The sequence below is a fragment of the Acipenser ruthenus genome, chromosome 28 (assembly GCF_902713425.1).
Source record: "Acipenser ruthenus chromosome 28, fAciRut3.2 maternal haplotype, whole genome shotgun sequence".
Classification (NCBI taxonomy): domain Eukaryota; kingdom Metazoa; phylum Chordata; class Actinopteri; order Acipenseriformes; family Acipenseridae; genus Acipenser; species Acipenser ruthenus.
In genome coordinates, this window is record NC_081216.1 from 6,069,538 (window position 1) to 6,074,444 (window position 4,907).

The 4,907-nt window shown below is 36.6% G+C and overlaps 1 long non-coding RNA gene across 1 annotated transcript; it reads right to left on the minus strand.

The window, feature by feature from the left end:
• Nucleotides 1–246: 246 nt before the first annotated feature.
• On the minus strand, nucleotides 247–2,321 carry LOC131701950 (uncharacterized). Its single transcript, XR_009309184.1, has 3 exons — nucleotides 2,182–2,321; nucleotides 1,301–1,419; nucleotides 247–366 (listed from the first exon to the last, which is right to left on the minus strand). It is a non-coding gene; the product is annotated as an uncharacterized LOC131701950 (long non-coding RNA).
• Nucleotides 2,322–4,907: the final 2,586 nt, after the last annotated feature.

Genomic DNA, 4,907 nt, shown 5'->3' on the forward strand with positions numbered 1-4,907 from the left:
ATTGCAAGTATCTGCAATGTGTGTTTGATAAATATTATTCTACAGCTTCAAATAATTTACCATTAAAAAATTTAATTTACTTGTACCATAATGTGGTCATTTTTCACAGAGGAATATCTGATATCAATGAAATTTATAGCACAATATATTAGGTAAGATGTACTGTTTTATTTCGTTGGCACCATGTACTTTAAAAAAATGTGATATTAATTAATATAATTCAGTTTTACAGGCACATACCGCTTTCCTTACATAGGTAATATCATCAAACGTCATTTCATTCTTCTTTTTGGCTGACAGGTTCAATTTGACTTGCACCGGGGTAAGCAGCTTTCTTGTGTTGTCTCCAATGTTCATTGAAGAAATCTGAAGGGAAAATGCTGTAAAACTTTAACTGAAAGAGAACTTACTGGGTTACTCTGTATTATATCCCCAGTACAACATTTCTGTGTTTGTCAAAACAAATACATATTCACTGAAACATATTTGTTGTTTAATAAAATTATACGTAATGCAACACTACAATGACAACTTTAACAACAGATTGGAGAAGTGAAAGCATGTTGAAATCTTCATTGCATCAGTTGTGGTTATTTTTTGTCCCATAATTGTACAACATGTTTATTTTGTTTTCTAGATGGGGCTATCCTGAATCCAACATAATTTGACACAGGGGGTTGACCGCAAAATGGTTATTTTAAAGAACAAAGACCATCGGGAGAAACATTAAATACAGCTGTATACCAAACGTGTTTAAAAAAGCAAACTTCTGAAATAGTGTTTAATACTGTAGGCTACTTGTATTATATTTGGAATATAGTTCTTGAGCCTTGTATGAGACACTTTAATAAGAACATAATACATTTTACAGACCAGAGGAGACCATTCAGCCCATTTAAGCTTGTATGGTTCCTATTATTATTATTATTATTATTTATTTCTTAGCAGATGCCCTTATCCATGGCGACTTACAATTGTTACAAGATATCACATTATTTTTACATACAATTACCCATTTATACAATTGGGTTTTTACTGGAGCAATCTAGGTAATGTACCTTGCTCAAGGGTACAGCAGCAGTGTCCCCCACCTGGGATTAAACCCACGACCCTCCGGTCAAGAGTCCAGAGCCGACAGCCCTAACCACTACTCCACACTGCTGTCCTTAGCTGACTGATCGTAAAACTGTCAAGAAATTTGCAAAAAGGTAACCCTACAATAACTAATTAAATAGTCTTAAATGGGAATAAATACATGCACTAAAGTTGTGTCTCAGAGCTGGTGGCTTACTGTACTTACTGTGATTTTCCCTGTGTCCTGTGATCTCATGGAGGGGTGTCCCGTGACCCTGCACCCCCTCCTCAGTCTCCTGCTCCCTGGCTCTTCAGGCAGGAACAAGTATGGGCTGTGTGCCAAGCCTACACACACAACAGATCCGCATTGTCAGTGTACTGCACCAGTAGTACAATGCAAACTAAAAAGTCAAGATTCTGCTACAGTGTGCTGCTGCTACCAGTACTATAGGAAATAACATCTCGCTTAGCTTCACTTGAGCCAGAGAGAAACATGGGAACTGAAAGTGCTTTTAGCCAAGCAAAATAATTCCATAACCCTTAAAGTCAACGAATTCCATTTCATATATAAATCTTAAATGTCCAGTTTTGGACACACATATTGTAAACTTTTTTATTTCAAAACATGATATACAGTATTGTACTACACCAAATTAAACAAATCTCTTGCAAGCCATGCTTTGTCACTGCACCTTGCATTGTCCCTACCTCTTCAATGGCTTCCTACCTGTCATTAACCTTTCAGCTGCTTCCCCTACTTACTTGCTAGCCAGAAACATGCTTTGACCCTGAATACACTGCTGATGTAAAATGACCCAGGAAAAGCAACTAGTACCAGATATCATGTTTTAAAATTAAAATGCATGTGTGCTGTCCTATAACATGTGTTTCCTTCAAAACTGTACATTTGACACCTATTTAGCCAATGGAAGTGCAAATCACAAACTAGGTGTAAAATGAGAAGCATGTGCATAAAATAAATAATAAGACAACATTAAATCTCTTTTTTGCCACCAGGTGGCCAGATGCTGTTTAGCAAGCATAGCTGATTCTCCAGGATGTGGTCGAGTGTGTGTAAGGTGTCAATGAGATGTAAAGACCCCTTACTACGGGCACTGAGCTGCTGCAGGTACTTCCTCAGCTGTGTGTCCGTCAAGCTCAGGAGGCAAGCCCCTTTGAAGTAGGCTCCATCCACTTGTCTGGTGTATATTTTATGGTAATACCTAGTGAAAATAAAAAGGTTCAATGTGTACTGTCACCAAAATACCCACACAGACACATATATATACAGGCATGAACGTGAACAGTTGAAGGTATTTTCTGCCTCGGCTGCAGGTCTTGAGTCAGTTCAACCAATGGGAAAGTCAAAGATCTGTACTGGTTTTGCAGCTTTCCAATCATTAGTGAGCAGAGGTGGGACATAAATATTATTATTTGTTTATTTAGCAGACGCCTTTATCCAAGGCTACTTACAGAGACTAGGGTGTGTGAACTATGCATCAGCTGCAGAGTCACTTACAATTATGTCTCACCTGAAAGACGGAGCACAAGGAGGTTAAGTGACTTGCTCAGGGTCACACAATGAGTCAGTGACTGAGGGGGGATTGGAACCGGGGACCTCCTGGTTACAAGCCCTTTTCTTTAACCACTGGACCACACAGCCTCCTATATGCTAGCGTAAGCGGTGTAAGAAGTAGCTGAATTTCACACAATGTTGCTGCTTATAGAGACCGTTATTGAGAATTATATTGAGAACTTCAAAGTAATATTTCAAATTACTTTTTACAAATTTAAAAAAAGGTCTGACAACAGAGACATCATAGTCAATTTGTTTACAAATCAATTTTCAAGAAGAACTTTCTCAGAAAAAAATGGAGATTGTTACAAAAGGGAGGTATACACCACAAATAACCGAACCAACACAGGAAGGGAAGGAATATACTCGCCACTTCCACCATTCAAATTATAAAAGGTATCCGTGGCTTACCGGTAGCTGTCAATTAAAAAAATAATACTGCTGGAACTGTCTTTTGTTCAGTACAGAAAAGGAGATATGGAACAGCACTGACTACAGCAATCTAAAATGTATAACGAAGAGCACAAAAACAGGAGCGTTCCCAAAGTCACTTGCGAGCCACTGTTACACTCAAAACTGGATGAGCAGAAGCGTAGGGATACAATACATCACAATGAGCAACTAGGAAAAAAATTTGAGGTTCTTAAACACTTGATTAATTCTGTTTACCTTGACCAGTAAGAACTGGCATTCAGAGGGCAAGATGAAGGCACCATTTCCTCAAATATGTGAAATTACTTTCTCTGATTTCTGACTACAGACTACAGCTGGCTTGTGTTTTCAGGTATGTGACAGTGGCCTGAAAAAATGTGTTACATTTACTAAAATGAAACAGCCAAAAATTTTAATTTTAAAAATACCAAATGCCCACTTGGCTTATTTTTTTAAATTCTATTGAATTTTTAGTATTACTATGCAGGACAACCGCTATAAGATCTTTATTTTATTTTAAACTGTGGACAGATTAATCTACTGGTTAATCAACTAATGCCCATAAATTAACCAATCAATTTCTTATCAAATGACAGCCCTAATATATATATATATATATATATATATATATATATATATATATATATATATATATATATTAGTGGAAGGGCGTCGCTATTGGATAGTGAGTAGGGCAGCTGCTTCCTTTAAGTAGGGACCAATGTGTGCGGATAGAGGTAGAATAAAGTGCTCTCACGCATGTTTACTATGGCACACTCAGTGCAGCTCCAAAAGTAACAAAATAATACTTTTCAACCAGAAAAGAAACAAACAAAACCCTTGGCATGCAAGGCTTGAACTAAACACATAATTACCCTACCTAATGAGGAAGACTAATCCCTTTACCTCCAAACCAAAAGTTGAGCACTCAGTTCAAACAAAATGGAAAATAAAACAAGCTAACAGTGAACCGGAAATAAAGAGAAACTATCAGACCTTTTTCAATGGTTTTCAGTTTAACAAGCACCTCTCCAAACACTCAGCCCTCTCTCCTCAAACTGTCGCCTGTGGCTGGGCTTAATTGAATCAATTAAGCACCAGCCACATTCTACACCAGGATTTGGCAGAAATTAGATTTTATATACCATATATACATATATATATATATATATATATATATATATATATATATATAATCAAAAACAAAAAGGTAATGTAGATACACAAAAATGTGAATAACTGACCTACATTACCTTTTTTGTATTTTTGCATTTTTATATAGAGTATATGCTGGTTATTAGCAACCCTGATAATGACAACTTTCGGTTATTAACAACATTTTCCCAGGAACCAATCCCATCCCATAGACGTTAATGTTAATGGAATTCTGATATTAGCAACTGCATGCTGCTTATTGACAGCTTTATTACGAGTTGCCAGTGTTACAGTACACAGTTGCGTGATTTATGCACAAACTTCATGCAGTTTTTATAACACACTGACTTCGCAACTGCGTATTTCTGGCGGACTGAGGCAGAATCGTGGCTTTGAAACTGGCTACGAAGCTGCACGCAAAATTTATATGGATTTACAGCAGGAGGTGGTACATTGTAAATACCAGATAATGTTGGACAATTTCTTATTTCAAAATTGTGTTCTTTAGAATTGATTGTAAGTACAATACATATTTTTTATGTTTGCTTTATTCATTGTAAGGACAATTGTAGTACATGATCGTGTTACTATTTAAGCCTACTCCCTTTTTTTTGTTTGTTTTACACACGTGTGAAGTAAACAGTTTTATGTTTGGGTATTTTGTGTTTCT